Source organism: Pinus tabuliformis, chromosome 1_1, assembly GCF_031772625.1.
Source record: "Pinus tabuliformis cultivar Carrire ecotype Pingquan chromosome 1_1, CPIR1, whole genome shotgun sequence".
NCBI classification, from domain to species: domain Eukaryota; kingdom Viridiplantae; phylum Streptophyta; class Pinopsida; order Pinales; family Pinaceae; genus Pinus; species Pinus tabuliformis.
Window position 1 is genome coordinate 286,933,815 of NC_142297.1, and position 18,937 is coordinate 286,952,751.

The following is an 18,937-nucleotide window of genomic DNA, read 5'->3' on the forward strand; positions in this document are numbered from 1 at the left end:
CTTGAAGTTGGCTCTCATAATACCTCTGTTTCCATTTTATATAACTAGCATGGTCATGTAAGTTAAATAGCTAACCAATGTTGATAGATTCATCAATTTTATACATAAAATTTCAACAAAAATCATGGTTAATTTCTATACAATTTTAATTTTAGATGGTGGGATTAAAAGGATATACAAGGATTGAACAAAAGAATAAGAAAAAGCTCTCTTTCAATTTCACATTTCAAAATAGACAACCAGCAATATAGATATTTGCATGTTACATACTCATGCTGTATGCATGAAGTGAAACACGAGGTGTTTACACGTTACATACACATGTAGTCCCATCATGTGGTGAAACTCCCATCTCAATTGCTGACAGCAGCAAGCTAGGGTACCTGTTATCTCAGATTGGAACTCGCGGTCTAGAATCTGCAGCGCTTCTACTGGGAACTTGTGATTGCCTGTGAGAGCGGTCTCCCTCGATGTTTTTATGCAAATTTTAGCGTAGTCCACTAAAAAGAGCAAACTAGCATAAAAGTCTCTCCAAAATACTGAGACTGAAACTTTAGGTATTAGTTTTAAAATTAATGTAGATTTATTTTATATATTTATTAATATAAAATTTATTAAATATGGATTAGAAAGATTTAAAAATATTTTTTTATGAATAAATATTATTTAAATATTTTATATAATTATTTAATTTATTTAATTTTAAGCGACTTTATACTACATCTACCTCTTGCCATGAGAATTGCAGCAAACTCCCACTAGCCTACCACAACCCAACCGAACCCGAACCCGAACCAGAGCATGTCATTAAATCTTTCAGCCATTCAACGGGGTCAGAACTTAATTATTGATCGAAAATAGATGTCCCACATGTCTACAGTCGGGGGATAGCTGCTCAAACAGTATTTGATCTTTATGTCCGATCTCTGAAGAAGCAGCGGGGTCCAACACTCAATGAATGCGAACCCTTTTCTGCTCAAATGCAAACCGCAGAACCACGGGGTGACCGCTGAACAACCACAGCCTTTCATTCCACGACTTGACCCACAGGTCACTATTTAATCTTTCCGGGACATCAGTATCTTCTGGTCTACAATGATAATGACATCTCACATCGATCCAACTCACTAACGTGCACCGCCGTTTACCTCAATAGGATTTCAATGGACGAGGCAAGTTAAACTACAGAGATATCAGGATGAGTATTAGGTTTCACTTAGGCATCTTGAAGATTGACATTGACTGCAATTTCGGCTAATTTTGTTAATTCAATATTTAGGTAGACTGGTAATGATTGTTACTCTTCTTGTGAATGTCATTATCAAGTGCTATATATAGAGAACGAATGCATTGTCTTACCACAAAATTGTGTAAGCTCTCTATCCCTCGTTTTTAGAAATAGTTGCTTTTCTTATGAATTCAATGGCAAGAAGGATCAGGAATCCTCAAGTTCTTCTTTTGAAGCGGATAATCAAAGCCTTTTTCAACGTTGCCCATAGCTATAAGGGAATTGGAGATGCCCTTTCCTCAAAGAAGGCAAGGTATTTCACACTGAAAGATGATGTATCTTGCACTTGCAGTGCTCTGCCCACAGATGTTCCCAAGGGACACTGTGCTGTGTATGTTGGAAGCGAACGCAGTAGATTTGTGATCCCCACGACTTATTTGAATAATTCTCTTTTCAGGGTTTTGCTGCAGAAGGCCGAGGAAGAGTATGGGTTTGATCACCACATGGGTCTCACCATTCCCTGTGAGGAAGTTGCTTTCCATTATCTGACATCGATGTTGGCTAAAAAGGAAGTAGTACCAGCAAGTTGGATTAGTTCCTCCATATCCATTAACACAGAGATGAGTGCCTGAACTCCAATAAGATCCTAACCCAACCACGGGTATAGTAATATGGCCTGGTTAAAACCACAGAGATGTCCTTCAAAATTGAAGTTGGGAGGCAGAAAAAATTTCTTTGGTTGTCTCCTTTTATTTTGGATTTTGAGTTTCTTGAAAAAATTCAATCATGGCTTCCAGATGTTTTGAATTTTGATCATCGAGGTCTAGAGTCGGGCGCTTTCCAGATCACCTTCTTCAGAAATTATATATGGAAGCAGCCCAAGAGCGGGGCACTGTTTTTGGATTTTGCGACGCTGAAGAATTTCATATAGTTAAATGTTTTGGATTTCACTTGTGCGAGCTCAATGGGCACGGGAAATTTCAAAATCATCCTCCAAAGACGAGAGGCAAGGGGACACGGGGCTAAGCACTTTTCTGGAATATGGCTATTTGAGAATGCCTCTCATTAACATTGGCCATGATACTAAACTGTACAGTTGTGAGTAATCTCAAAATCAATCAGTTGATCAAAATAAAATCTTGTTTGATGACATGTTCTGTTTTCCTTTATTCGAGTATTTTCATGCCCTTTCAAATGTAATTCCCGAGCTGCCTAACAAGTTGGCAATTCTGCTTTGAGATATGTAATTTTTTCCAGTACGAAAAAAAACTTAATTTTATATTGATATCAATAATGAGATATACATATGCCATACAATATTCATAACATGAGTCTCATTAGCGAATCCAAAATACAAAACCCTTTGTGTTGTGAAAAGTCTGCAAGACAAAGGGGAAAAATACAATCCATAGTCCTTATAGAGCGAGAAAACTAGATGGCAAAACAATTTTGTTTAAGATATATTCCTGAAATAGCAAATAGATGGTTGCCCGTAGATGCATGAACCCATCATCAAATCAATCATGTAGCATAGAAATGCAGCAATATTGGATGGAGGTGATGTAAAGCAAGATTAGAATCTAGATAGTACTAGAGTCGCATCATTCGGGTTCAAACATATTACGCCCACATAAGAATCCAGTGTCATTTAGAGGCTTCATCTATTAGACCTTTCTTGGTAGATCAATCTGCCATGGTGAAACATAATCATTTTCACTGAGTTATATACCATCTATCGAGGAGACTAGAAATAGGAATTTATTGAGCTCCAAGTCAATCCTCGTAGAGGACATTGTTATACCCAGTGGCCAATCAACCAAGTTCAAAAAGCAAAAATAACCATAGTCATCCATTAATGCCACAAAAACTTAACACTGTTTGACCTGCACTGTATCAAAAAATCAAAATGTTAGTGGGGTGAAAGTACTTAGCCGAGAAAGGGGAAGTCTTCAATATTAATGTTGTTCTGGTCCATACAAATTGTTAAGTGCATTTTTCCATGAAGCCTATTAAGCCTTTCTTTGATTAATCATCTACATTCATGTTCTGTTTCCTATCAAGATGGTTGATAGTGGAATTGTTTTGTTGTAACCATAACATTTCTATCCTCGTCAACCATCCAAGTACTAAGGGATTTGTGATTTTTGGTGATCCCATAATATGCTCAATAATTACTTTAGAATCTCCATGGATGTGGAAGAAGGGAATATCCAGAAGGTTAGTGAACCATAAGAGGCCCCATAAGGCCATTACCTTAGCTTTAGTGTTCGTGCCTCTGCGCCCATGCCTGAAAACACTTTAAGTTTGGTCCTTCGAGACGGTGAGCCAAAGACCACATCCACATATTTGCAGTTGTGTAGCCCCATCAAAAAATGCCATTGGGTATATTTGTTAAAATTCGGTCTTTTTGTGGCAAGCGAATTTATTACATATGTTTTTAGTGGCATATAAAGTGTAACATGTGATTATGTTGTCCAAAACCGAGTTGAAATTCCTTATGAAATCTTGAAAAATGTAGTTGTTTCTCCACTTCCATATTTGCCAAAAAGGGATAGGAGGAATGATTTTCCAGTCAGCCTTTTGAGTTCTCCACCATAGTAGGCAGTGATTTATGCAGGCATGTTGGTGAAATGGGAAATCTATGTGAGAAGAGAGTCCTTTCCAGATCTAAGTAGTGAGGGGACAAGTGAGGAATATATGGTTGGTGTTTTCATATTCCTTCTTGCAAATAGGGCAGATGGCATGTCCATGCCATTTCCTCTTTTCTAAGTTTTCCCAGGTTAGATTTTTGTTATGAAAAACTAGCCAAGTGAAAAGTATAATTTTGTTTGGGATTTTGGCTTTCCAAAAAGCAAATAAGATATGTTCCTCAGCTAGGTTTGAAACCTCAGAACAGAGAGAAAGATATGTATTCACCAGATTAATATTGTCATTCTGCATCTTCCTTGACCAGATTAACTTGTCCTGATTTCCAAATTGATAGATCCCCAGCTGATTCATCCCAGCGACTATGCACTCCCATACGAGGTTCCACAGACTAGGTAAACCCAGTTCCATTGCAGACTTCCAGATAGGATGGGGACCCCTCCAAAAAGTAATGACTTGACACCAGAAAAAGATGCCTCTTTTATTAAGGGAAACAATAAGTTGTTCTGGGATATTGTCAACATCACCATAACCCAAAATACAATTAGTTCCAATGAGAATATTGTGGCATGTGCCAATATTCCAAACTAGATGATGCAGAAAGATCTTGGTGACCTTTTGGAAACTGAGCCAGATTACGGATCCTTTCTTGGCTCCAATGGTACCTTTATGGAACCAGAAAGTGAAATCATGATTCTTAAGGTATTTTTGTCTGATGACCAGACTCCGGGTTCGAGTACCAAATATGCCTCTCCAAAGAGACTTAATAAGTAAAGCCTATCCAAAACAGCGAAGATTAAGAATTCCCCATCCCCCTTGGCCTTCGGCAGAGTGATATTAGAAATTTTGGCAAGGTGATTTTTTTTTTGGATATGACTTCCCCCCAGATAAAGTTAGCCATGACTTGATTTAGTGAGAGGATGATAGAAGTGGGAATATGGTAGAGATGTGCCCAGTATACCCCTAATTGGTTTAGAACAACTTGGGTAAGAAAAACTCGCCCACCCAGGGAAAGACTTTTGTATTCCCACTCGGATTTGTTTTTGAAAAATCTATCTACTAGCCATTGCCAATCAATGTTCCTATAATTGCATGGTTTAATATGGAAACCCAAATATTTCATACCCTGTCCGATCAATTTAGCATCTATACCAAACAAGTTTTTTATGTAGACAATGTTATCCAAATCACAATTACCATGATATAAGGTAGATTTTGGTGCATTTATATAAAGACTAGTAGCAATGGAAAAATTTTAGAAAATGTGAAAGAGGCTGAGCGAGGAGAGACGGTACAACATACCCATAATCAACACGTCGGCGAAAAAGAAGCCATGTGAAATGTTAATATTGTAGCCAATCTTAAGAGCCTGAAATTGTTCTTGTTCCACAACATGTGAGGTGTGTAGGCTAAGGCCGTCCATAGAATGAATGAATAACAATGGAAAAAGCGAGCAGCCTTGTCTCAGACCCCTCCCGGAACGGAAGAATTTTAAAGGATATTCGTTTATGATTACAGAAAAATCAACATTGACAACACACACCATAATCGAATCCACACATTTTGGTTGTAAGCATATTACTTATAATGATTACAGAAAAGAATATTACTTATAATGATTAGTTGATGGTTAAGCGGCAATCTTTCACTCTTGCCACATGTTAACATATTTCTTTTTTTTTCAAAAAAATGAGCTTTTAATAACATGTCATTAAATTTATATGAGTATTGTAAAATGAAAATTTGATTTAAATTGGATTGAGTTGTTTGCAAATAAATGTGTTATTTATAAAAAAAAGTAATTATATTGATAGTATAATATTGATTTGTATTTGTTAAAATAAAATAAAATGAAATGGGATACATGTTTTGAATTTATTAATATGAGTCTTAATCATATTTTTCTTGAGTTATAATACAAATATTTTCCAATTAAGAAAAATGTGATACGTAGCCTTACAATAACAATATGCTTTAAAAAAATTATACCACATTTAAAGAGAGACTATATGTTACCTTATATCTACATTCATTAAAAGCCAAAGACAATTGCTTCCAGAGACAATTGCTTCCATTAAATCTTATGGGTATATATTCTACAATTTTAATAGAGAAAACTAGTTATTTTAAAAGGGAGAGGAGTATTATGTGAATACTTGGATCAAAAAATATAGTATCCATAAATCTAGTATCCTTGATTTTTTCTCCATTTTATCCAATAGTTCCCTACCGCTGTCTTTATTCTTGGTATAAAAGGTCTAGGCCATGGCATCAAAGCTATTGTCCCAGAAAGGAAAATCAAAGGATTTAAACTATTTGGAGAGGATATGTCCCTCTCACACTAACAATTCATGGATGATAACTTGGGTATTGGGAGTTCCAATAACATAGGGGGTGAAAGGTATATCTCAAATGTTGGAGGACGTTGCCCATGCTTCTGAAATGGAAATCAACAAGGAAAAATTAAAGGCTTTCCTCTTGAATACACCATCAACTATCCAACATCACCTAGCCAAATCAACAAAATCCTCATGTTTCATATTCGCAAACTCCCATCCAAATACCTTGGTGCCCCCCTTGTCGATAATTCTCTCAAACACAACTTGTGGAAAATATCATCACAAAATTCAACAATAAGCTCACTTTTCATTCCTTTAGATTGCTTAATATTGTTGGGTGACTCGTCCTTTTTAAATTTGTCTTAAAAGATTTGTCACAGTGTCTTTATTATGCTCTTGTGGCCTCTACATTTGTTTTCAACTCCATTCAAAATATTCAACACTCTTTTCTCTATGCAGGGTCCAAAATAGAGAAGAAGTGATCTCTTGTAGCATGGGACAAGATGTCTAAACCCAAGCTATGCGGGCGCCTTAGTTTGAGAGACAAATCCATTCAAGCAACATTCCTTGGTGCTAAATTTGGCAGCGGTGGCTAAAGGGGTGCTCAGAGCTCTAGAAATATATATGGCACTGGAAATGTGGAACAAAAATATATCTTCAGTAGCTTATTCCTTCCTCTTGCACCCAAATAGGATCATCTATCTAGAAGTTGGCTAAAAAAGGAAAGCATTTGATCGAGCAACATTTCTTTAGGGAAGTTAGAAATGGTGGATCAACCCTATTTTAGGAGGACTCTTAGCTACAATTCCTAAAATTTGAGAATAAAAATAACTCTACAATCTTCACCTTCATATGCTTGAGCTTGACCATTGTAGTGTCAAGGATTATTGGGTAGCTCACACCTTTTATCGGGCTCAACAACAATGACTGCCACTAGCACTTCGAACCCCTAAGTCTCAAGAACAACGGTGGAAAAATATTGACAAATTTCTAGAAACAACTCCAACAAAGGTGTATCCCCATATCACACTAGGAAGAAAAACTAAGATAGGGCTATAGCCTATGAGGCGTATTATTCATTCAAAGGCTTACAGTTTGGAATTTGGACATCAAATGAAACCCAAAGATGACATCTAGAACAAAATATGGAAGAGAAAATTATGGCCTGAAGTCTTAATTTTTCTATGGCTATTGGTCTAAGATAAGACGTTAAAATGGGATAATCTCTAGAATCATGAATATGAAAGTCCTTCTCACTGCATCATTTGCCTAAGGGAGATGGAAAATTGAAGCATTTATTCAATACATGCACCCACTCTCAATAACTATGGTAGTTCCTTGCATCCACAATGCACCAATTGAAAAGGAGCCCTCCAACATCTCCAACACCATCAACTATTGGTGAGCCCTTGCCCTTCATAATCCTATCCTCAACTGTATCTGGATCCTCCTCTTGGGCCTTCTTCTCTCAGTTATCTAGAAGGAAAGAAATAGGTGTACATTTTGAGATCACCCCATGCCTTATGAAGGTATCTAAACCATAATCCAAAAGAACATACGACAATTGATAGCTACTCAATCTTGGAATGAGAAATATTGAAAATCTTTGAGAGAGGAATCTCCCATCCTTCAACCCTAGAATATCATCATTGGTCCTTCCTATGCCTAACCTTTTTACCATCAATGGATGCCTCCCCTCTTTAACCATCCTCCCTTCCTTCTGGGTTCATCAAGATGAACTTTGACATTACATCAAAAGGTTACCTTAATGCCGTAGGGTTTGGGGGTGTCTTCCAAGATGACACTGGAAATCACATCTAGATATTTGATGGAGCCATGGGAGATAGCATTGTTGGAATGCAAAAGGTAGACATAGGTTCATAATGAATTATCCAACCAAACGCCTTAGACACCAACCCTTTCAACAACGTTTGTGAGCAGGTGAAGTTTCCCCTGAGGCATCTATGGGGGATTGTATGAACCAGGACGTTTCTATAGTGATGAAGGAGATATCGGTCCTACAATAACACTCTTAAACTCAATATACCATTACTTTGTGTCATTCACAAAAATAAATTGAGGTATAACCATATTATGTGTAGTAAACCCATCCTTTATAAAAAATTGACAAAATCATAACATAGAAAAGAGACAATTCATCACATGATGTGCAAACACGCAAGATAAGAAAAAAACATCATTTTATTATTGTTGTAAAGTCTTCATTACAATCTTAACTGATGCAGCTCACCAACCTAACAAATCCACATTATAACACAAGATTGTATCTCTAAAGCATACCATGAAGTCCTCCTTTCCCTTCATGGTCATAACTTATTTATAGATTTTACATTTAGGCACAAGACGACCTAAAAAACTCATTTTACTATGGGAGGTAAACTATTACTATGGGAAAAATCCAACAATATAAGCCTAATGACTTTCCTTACTGGTTTCCTTCCAATGCATCGAACATTAGATGCATTCATGTGTCGTACCCTTTTGTGTGGTGCTCCTTTGTGAAAATCCCAATCTTGTACTACTCAAAACACTACCTCAACAACCCACCCAACACTCACCTGTGGCTCATCCTCGAGCCACTTACATAGTCTATCGTCTTAATTTATTTTATCTTAGGAAATGTTTGGTTTCATCCAAAATTCCATAGTGTGCGAGATGTTACTACTAACAAAGTTTACTATACATATCAATTTGGGAGTCTAATTGCATGGTACACATGATGCCAATTTCTGTTGTGTTATGATAATATTTGAACCATTTGACTAGAATAATCTAGAATTCAACAAAGAAAATTTCATGAGAATCTGTAAAGGCATACCTTTGTAGCCATCTCTCAAGATTGATTTGTTGATTTCTAGTCTATACTACCATGAATTCATTTTCCTTCATTTGCACCCTTCACTATATTTCTTCCTTAGTGGTCCTCCACATCCCCTTTAGTTGTAGATTCTAGTCCTATATACCGAACCATTTGTTGGGTCACAGAGGGAAGATCCATGTTCAAAATGAATTAGCCAATGAAATCCCTTAGACATCGACCCTTCCGAAAACACCTGTGAGTAGGTGAAGTCTCACCCAAGGCATCTATGGGTTTTGGAAGGAACTAGGACAATTATCCAATCCTGAAGGAGACATAGATCTCACACTATCATTCTCATACTAAACACACTATTACTTTGTGTCATTCATAAAAATAAATTTATGTACATCCCTATTCTGTGCAGTAGACCCACCGTTTATAAACATTCAATAGAATCATAACATAGAAAGTAGACAATTAATGACATAATGTGAAAACACATAAGATAAACAAAAAAAATTCCTTAAGAAGAGTTTCAGCGTAAATCACATGTAGAAAACCTTTGTTGACGCGTTTCGAACCAACTAGTGTGGTTCATTGTCAGGGCAAGTTGAGGAGTCAGATCATAGCTGCGAGTTGAATAGGGAGAGCAGATCTTCCAAACGGCTAGGTGTGACCATTATTATAAAAACGACTAAATTATATAATAATATTCTAATGTTAATTGTGGGTCAATAGTAATATAATATATAGTCAACGTAACTCATTATATTCCTAATAAATAATTAAATAATTCATTTAAATCATTGAATCTTGTATTATTTTATATTTATTTTTAAAATTCAATAATTTAAATATTATAATATATTATATATTTGAATTTTATACTATTTAATTTATAAATTTTATTGGTAATTAAATTAATTAATTTAAATTAATTTACTTATTTAAGTTCAAAAGGTTAAGTAAAGGGGTATCCATAACATTTAAAAAAATATTATTTGGTTATTAATTTTTAATTCTTTTTAATATATTTAAACATTTAAATCCAATAGGGAAATATATAGTCAATCTAGTAAAAGGGTAGTCTTCCTTTCCCTTTATTTAGGCACAAGTTGACCCAAAAACCCCATTTTATTGTCGGTGGTAAACTATTACCATGGGAAAAACTCTACAAAATAAGCCTAATGACTTTCCTTATTTTTTCCTTCTTGTGTGTTGACCATTGGTTTACCTTCTTGTGTGGTACCCTTTTTGTGCTCCTCTAGGGAGATCACAAAACTTACACTCTAAACGCTACTTCAATAAGCAATGACAATGCAACTAAACTCACAGCCCTTGAGGAAGGGCTTAAGATTTACATAAATCAAGGATTCACCAAATTATGAGTTGATGGTGACTCACAATTAGCCTTCTCCACAATTAGAAAATTACTCAACGAATGATCTATACACAAGGCATCCAAAAACTAGTGGTTAGAAAGAATTTTGACCAAGGTAGCTTCTCTACTCACATTTGTCCCCTCCATCATCCCTACACATGTCAGGAACATGGAAAAATAATAAAAGACACACTTGCCAATCATGGATGTTCCAATCTAACTGTTAGTCTATCAACATCGTGGCACTCCGAAGATTTGCCTATTAAACATGATTTGTTAGACCATGTGAAACAATATCATGCTCACCCATATGGAGTGTCTATTAGGTATAGGAGTGGGGTCACACTATTTTCATCTCACTTAGGCACATGCTAAGGGGACATAATAACACACCCCCTATGTGTTTGTCATAGCTTGCAAGCTATCACTATCTAAGTACTATGTTTAAACATTGAGAGTAGTCTCTTAATGCACCAAATATTCATGAAAAATGAGAACTATGCTCAAATACACAACTAGAGGTCGATTAAGGTAATTTTCAACTTAATGGATGATTTCCATCTTGTATTTGATGTTTAGGGGTAAATATTGAAGGTATGTGGACTACTTTTAATGGTGTTCCTTTTACGACTTACCCTACCTTTACATAAATTTCAAGGGCCCACGTTTGGGAACTCTTATGCACTTGGAGCCTTTCATCCATGATGCATACAAAGAGGATGCAGACTTCAAGGAGTTGTTTTAGTAGCTTCAAATGCAAAGTCATGTGCACGATGTTGACAACATAGTTGACTACCATCTCTTGAGTGGGTTACTCTATATTCTAGACATGTTGTGTGTTCCTAAAGGTGAGGGACTTCAACTAATCATAGAGGCTCACACCTCGAAGGCTGTAGAGAATTTCGGTGTAGGGAAGACAATGACCAACTTATATAGTTATATGTATTAGCCCAAGGTGTAAGAAGATGTAGTCATGTTCATAATAGGATGTATACTTTTCTATATCAGAAAGGCTAGTAACATGAAACACAACCTGTACCATCCCTTACCTATATTGATTGGCCATTTGGAAAGTATTTTCATCAACTTCGTGGGAACGCATTCCCACATATCTATTAATTTGAGGACTATGTTCAAGATGTGATTGTTTGTCATAGTGATGTCACCTATCTAGTGCATTTACACACTCCTCTCTACGATGCAACTCCCATCACATGTCAATCTCTGATCCACCACCACACAACACTACTCGCTCACACTATTGGTCATGTTGCTCAACAACATTAATGGCATTCCTCCCCTCAAACCTATCTTTGCATTTAGTTTGGGATCTAGCTTTCACACTCTCATTTCATCTTGGCTCTACAGAGGGATCTAGACCTTTCTCCTCCCTTGACTTTGTCATAGTTATTTGGCTTCTTACAATCTTTGGGCATACAACTCCAACTCATGACAGTTTTAGATTATGTTTGTTCGGTCATTTAATGGGAGGAAAGCTAGGACTTTCCTCCACACTGATGGAAAATCATAGCTTTTGGTCTGCCTCTCCTTGTTTTGCGCCACTCAACCTTGGAGAATTATTTGCTCTGGGTTAACTATCCCACATAAGATGCTCTAGGAGGGAAGGGAACAACTACACAATCCAAGATGAACCTCTTTCTCTTCATTTGAGGAACCTGCAACTATAAAACTCCAAATTTGGGACCTTCTTCTCATGTTTATGGTCATCCCTCCTTGTATTTCTTTGTTTGTTATTTCTAGTTTTCTACTTAGGTACCTTCATTGGGTTGCCTTTGCTGACAAGATAACACACTCTATATTTTTGTTACCTTGCGAGGGATTGACACAACCTAGGGGGTTCTAGGATCCTATGGTTATAGAGTTTCGTGTCCCCTTATGATTCTCTACATTAGCCGCTATATGCCCAATTCTAGCAGGCCACCTCACTCTATATTTGGGATCCACCGCCCCTTTCATCCAGGTCATTGCACTCTCCCTTCTTCAAAACTTAATGATCCCACACCAACGGGCATGAGTATGTCAGAATGTAGCTTATAATTAGGAGAGGGGGCAAACCTAGGCTTAATTATGAGCAAAAAGGTTTGTTGTCAAGTACAATCACAATTAATTTAGGATGAACTTAACTAGGTGGAATGAAAATTGGTTGAGGAACAAACATACACTCAGATTCTAAGGTGTTAACTGATGTAGTTGAGTGGGTACCTGATGGAAGCCACACTCAAGGTCGATATAGCTAATACATATACAGAGTGGACATTTATTGTCATATCAAACTTCTTCTTAGCTTGACATTCATGGACGATAACACTAACATAGATGACATGTTACTCTCCTTGGACTACATGCAACAAAAATTGGCTTCTGTGTATAGACAACTGGTCAAATTGAAAGAAAATTAAGCATTCCCCATACCTAGAATGCTCCACTGGCAGCAACAAACAACCCACTCAAGTTTGGTCAAAATTGAAAGGAAATTAGGCATTTCCGTACCTAGGATGCTCCCCTCTCAACAACAAACAACCCACTAAGTTGAGGTTAACATTCTTATCTCACCTCTTTAAAATTTAATACTTTATTTTTAGTTCTATCTCTTGTTTTTGTATATATATATTTTTCAAAGACCCATAAGGTCCTAATACTATTTTTAGTTTTTAGGCTTCTAGTTTTAGGCTACAAGATTAGATTTTGGATCAGATGAATTACCTAACCTCATGACCTTGAAATCACGGGCACGAATTCCTTCCACCGGACCAGATTCTCACTGGTCATGTAGCCTACCGACCCCACCTCACCAGACCAGAGTCCGACCAGCACAGCTTATGATTAAAATCTTACGACTGAATCAGCGTAGTAAACTCTCGCTCGTCCTCCACGTTGACGTAACGGGTACGAATTCCGTCTCCCTCAGGCTAGATTCTCCTTGGTCAGCGACCATGCCAACGAGACCTCACCACACTAGAGCCCGAGCAACAGCTTATGAACTCACTCCCCTGCCACCCGACAAAACACACCCCACCAGATTATAGTCCGACCAACAGTGTTTGGTTGAACTTGCGATCAATCCACATTAGGATGGAACTTTTATATTTCGAATGGACATAGAAACTGTTGAAAGGGCTATAGCATTAGGATAGAACTTTTATATTTCGAATGGACATAGAAACTGTTGAAAGGGCTATAGTCGGTGGATAGTTTTTGAATTTTCCCCAAACTCTCCTATACCATTAGCATGAAGCTCTGAACGTTGACAACCCCAAAAATTTTGTGGGGGCTTCGGTTGAATATGAAGAACCAGCTCCACGTGATGGCGGGGCCTATTCCGCTCAAATCTACCAATGCAGACAGTCCCTACTAGTGAGCGAATGAGACTGATCACATGCATTTGTCAGCCAACATCCAAAGGCAATTTTTTACGGACCAGCACGGTCCTGTCATGCTCGCTTTACTAATCTGTACGTTGGTTTGTAAAGCTCAGTAGCAACGAGAAGAAGTGAATGTTTAGTTTCATCCATACAGTACATCTAATGTAGATTGTACATGAAAATCATCTTTGAAAATTAAACTATATACAAAAATAACCACAGATTCATTCAAACTTAAAGGAAAAATTGAATATAAAAACCATCTTTGAAAATTAAACTATTCAACAAACTTTTGCCAGCCTAGGCTATAAAGTTTGTCAGCCTAGGCTATATTTGTGAATTAGACCGTGGAAATTTACTAGTATATCAAATTTCTTCTCGGGTAACATTTCAAACTTCTTCTTGGCCGACACTACCGGAGACACCATGTTATTCTCCTTGGCCTGCAATGGGAAATGGCTTCTACTTATAAACGAATGGACATGCCCCCTTGGCAGTGGCCTGGAAATCACTCAAGTTGATGCCATTTATTCCGATCCCACCTCCTAAAAATTTAGTTACTTTAGTTAGATCTATCTCTTATTTTTGTACACCTCCGCTTTTGAAATACCCATTAGGTATTAATACTAATTTTAAAATTTTAATTTTAGCCAATAAAAATAGATTTAGACCAGATCAATTATGAAAACCTTCTATTTTTATATTTAGTTAGGATTGTCTAATGACAGACCAATCAAATTCTAAATTATAACCCTTGTTTATAGGAAAGACCAAATTTCAACTTTAAAAAATCGTTATTATAGTGTGTACTGTGTTTGTTTGTAATTTATATATAGTATGGCTGGAAAATATGTTAAAAACATTGAGAGTGGTCTCCCAATCCCAAGTTTGTTATAGATTTTATTTTATTTCTTATATAAGAGTGGTTTTTCTATTTATATTATTATTTTTTCCCTTTCACTCTACGGAGTGCCAAGAATGGTTAAGAGGGAAAACGCTTAAATATTTAAATTTTTAAAAACATATAGATTTAAAAAAATGTTTTATTTTTAAATATTTTTATAAATATATAGAGATATATTTGGTATACATGTTTTAAATCTCAGAATTGATGAAAAACTACACTGGAAAATAATCATTGTTATATCTAAATTTAAGAAGACTAAGCCATGAACATAAACCTAATTCCATTAATATGAAGCTCAGAACGGTGACAACCACAAAAAAGTTTGTGGGCTTCTTTTGAACATAAAGAACCAGCCCCACGTGAAAGCGGGCCCTATTCGGCTCAAATCTAGGAATACGGACAGTCCCTACTAGTGAGCGAATGAGACTGATCACATGCATTTGTGGACCGAAGGAAAATTTTTACGGATACGTTGGTTCATAGAATTTTGTAGGCAACTCTTCCGTCTCATTAGACTACGCTGTGAATAATTAGTTTCACTCAGGCGTATTCCAGATTGGCATTAAATGCATGGTGGAGCAATTTATGACTAATCGTATGACTTAATTTTGATGTGGATGCCAATTTGTATTACCACATAGTTTCCTGCAAGCTTTCTATCCCTTCTTTTCTGTAATAATTGTTTTGCTTCTCAAGTCAATAGCAAGATGATCAGAGCATTTTGCAAGGCTGCCCTTGGCTACAAGGGAATTGGATATCACCTCTATCACAAGAAGACAAGGTATTTCACAACGAAGGATGAGGTCGTGGAAGGATCATGCAGTTCTTTGCCCACAGATGTTCCCAAGGGACACTATGCAGTGTATGTTGGAAGCGAACGCAGTAGATTTATCATTCCTACCATTTATTTCAATCATTCTCTGTTCCGGGCATTGCTAGAGAAGGCGGAGGAAGAGTATGGGTTTGATCACCATATGGGACTCATTCTTACTGTGAAGAGGCTGTTTTCCAGTATGGGCTGGGAAAAAGGATTTATGTTAAAAAATTAAGTATAATATTTTAAATTATTATTATTATTAATAAAAATAATTAATATATAAATTAGATATAAATATATAAAAATGTAAAATTTTTAATTATAGAAATTTATTTATGTTTTAAATAAAAATTTTCAATTTGTAAATAAATTTTGTTTAAATAATATAAAAAATTATTATAATTTACTAATATCATATATCTAAAATATAGTAATGTAACACTTATTAATATCAAATTTTTATTAAATAGTAAATTTAATTAAAAATACAAAAAAAACATAATTACTTTGAAGATTATTTTCAATTTTTAATTATATGATATGAATGTTTTTTAATATTTCATAAAAAAAATAAATCTTTATTATTTATTTAATAATTATAAATATTTAAACTAAATTTGTAGAAACCTTACTCTAAACTACCAAATCTACAATTAATGAAAATAACATAATTATATCTTTTGACTTAATTACTGAAGAAGTAAAAACCATTTTAGTAACAAGGAGAGTAAATTGAGATGAATGTCAACTTTCTTTTTTGAATAATATTTTTTTTTGAGCTAATTAATTGATTTAAATTAATATAAATTGTTATTAGGTTGATCATTATCATAATTAAAATTAATTAATTAATTATAATATTATTAATAAATAGTTAATTTTAATTTGAATATAATAATTATTATTAATATTTAATATATGTTAGTACAATTTTTATTATGAAATAGAATGTGAAATATTTGTTATGAAATAGAATGTGAAATATTGATTATTAATATATTTTGGTATTTTATGAATAGTAATATTAGTGTATTGTATTAATATTAAAATTATTTAAAATGTATTAATATTAATAATTATTATTATTATATTAAAATTAATATTATAATATAAAGAATAATTAATAATTAATTAATATTAATAATTGATAATTAATATCAAAACCTAATAATTAAATAGTAATCAATAATATGAAAAAAAAATTAGGAATTGCAAATTTTTTTATAAATAGTTTAATTAATTAATAGATTTATTAATAGATTTGAATTAATACTTAATAATAACAGTAATAGTTATTATCATAATTACTATTGTAAATGTTGTAATTATGTACTAATTAATTATTATTATTATACTTAAATTATTATAGGAGTGCTACTAACTACTAAAATTAGAAATGAAGAGGGAAATCTACCACTGAATGCTATACCTGAGAAGTATTGGTGACCTTAATTTCTTTGATTAGGGGAAGCCAACTTCCACGAATCTCCATACCATTGTCTCTGTTGACATTATGCTGATGTTTGATAATTTCAAGAGCTTCTCTAATCTTTCACCTATGATGTTGTTCTTCCCTAGTGATAATTGAGGCGTTTTCCAAGCAGACATGGTGCTTAGTTTTTGAGGAGTGTTTTGCTAGGGCCAAAGTACGAGACCTATCATTCTTAATATCAGCTCCATGTTCCTTGAGTCTGGTCTGCAAGGAGTGACCTGTTTCACCAATGTAGCACTTTCAACACAAGCAATCTATTTTATAGACTCCCTTAAGTTGATGTCTATCAATACTATCCTTGACAAATCTCATACCTTGCCTAATAGTTCCAAATGCTGAGAATTGCGTGTTTATGTTTTTCTTCCTCAGGATTTTAACAATCTTATCTGTAACTCCATGAATATAAGGTAGAAATATCCTACCACACTAAGGTTGGTCTTGGCCTTAGGTTCATGAGATAACATCCTTCTCTCAGCTTTCTCGATTGCTCTTTTAATCTCTTTTTCTTTGTAGCCTATACTCTTAAAGGTTGAGACTGAATGCTTCTTCTCTTCATTCAGATGCTTAGCGTCAGAAATTCGAAGGGCCCTGATAGTAAGAGTGTTTAGAAAACCAAATTTCCGGGCTGGGTGATGGTGGGAGTCAGCGTGGAGGTAGCTTTTTGTCTGGGTTGACTTCCTGAAAACCTTATGCCCTAAGGAGCCATCGTCTTTCCTGATGATGAGAACATCTAAAAATGGGATGCTCATGTTTTCTTCAAGCTCCATAGTAAATTTTACTTCTGAAGAGATAGAATTTAGGTCAATAAAAAACTTGTCAAGCTCTGTTTTACAATGTGTCCATTTTATGTTGGTATCATCGACGAATTGCTTCCACAACGCTCGCTTCAAAGGGTAAGATTCTAGGGCTTTCTTTTCAAAGTATTCCATGTATAAGTTGGCCACGATTGGCGAAAGGGGTGATCCCATTGCCACACCAAATGTATGCTCATAATATATTCCTTGGAAGGTGAAAACAGTTGATTGCAAGCAGATTTCGACCAATCTTGTAGTTCCTGGATCAGTAACATCTTTTATAACCTGAATGGATTCATCAAGAGGAATCTTGGTGAATAACGACATTACGTCAAAGCTAACAAGGATGTCATCACGTGTTATCTTCTAATTATTAATAAGATTCAAAAAATCATGGGAGTCTTTGATGAAAGAATCATTATTTCCAACAAGGGGTTTAAGGATTTTTGCAACATACTTAGCGAGCTCATAGGTTGGGGATCCAATGGTATTGACTATTGGTCAAAGAGGAACCCCTTCTTTTTGGATCTTGGGTAACCCATAAATCCTTGGGATAGTTTCACAAGAGGGGATTAATTTCTTCTTTAATTTATCCTCAAGGTTGGAATCCGAAATTGTCTTTTTCACCTCCTTCATAATTTTGGGGATGGGATTATTGCTCAGCTTCTTATAACTGACACATTTGAGGTGTTCATTCATTTTGAAAACATAGTCTTTTTTATCCAAGATCATCGTTGCTCCTCCCTTATCTGCCTTAAGAACTACAATTTTATCATGGTTATGCAAGGATTTGAAGGCTCTTTGTTCTTCTTTGCTCAAATTACTTTTGGGAGTTTTGGCCTTTCTCATAATGAGGGAGAACTCTTGTCTTAACGTTTCCTTATCTTCCAAAGGAAGGTTATTAAGCCCATCCTCTATGCTACATATCATATTCTCAATAGGAAGGTTTTTTGGAGCAACTACAAATCCCAAACCTTTGTTGAGGACACTAATGACTTTAGGATCTAATTCTTGGGAAGACAGATTTACCACTTTCCTTTTTAATTTTGTTTCAAAAGTGTTAACTGAAGACGTTTCATATTGGATCCCGTTCTCTAAAACCCGATTGTTGTTAATTCTGTTTTCATCT

General features: G+C 35.3%; 1 pseudogene; it reads left to right on the plus strand.

Moving 5' to 3' along the window:
• The first annotated feature begins 1,351 nt into the window (after positions 1 to 1,351).
• On the plus strand, positions 1,352 to 2,392 carry LOC149212666 (protein SMALL AUXIN UP-REGULATED RNA 10 pseudogene; annotated as a pseudogene).
• Positions 2,393 to 18,937: the final 16,545 nt, after the last annotated feature.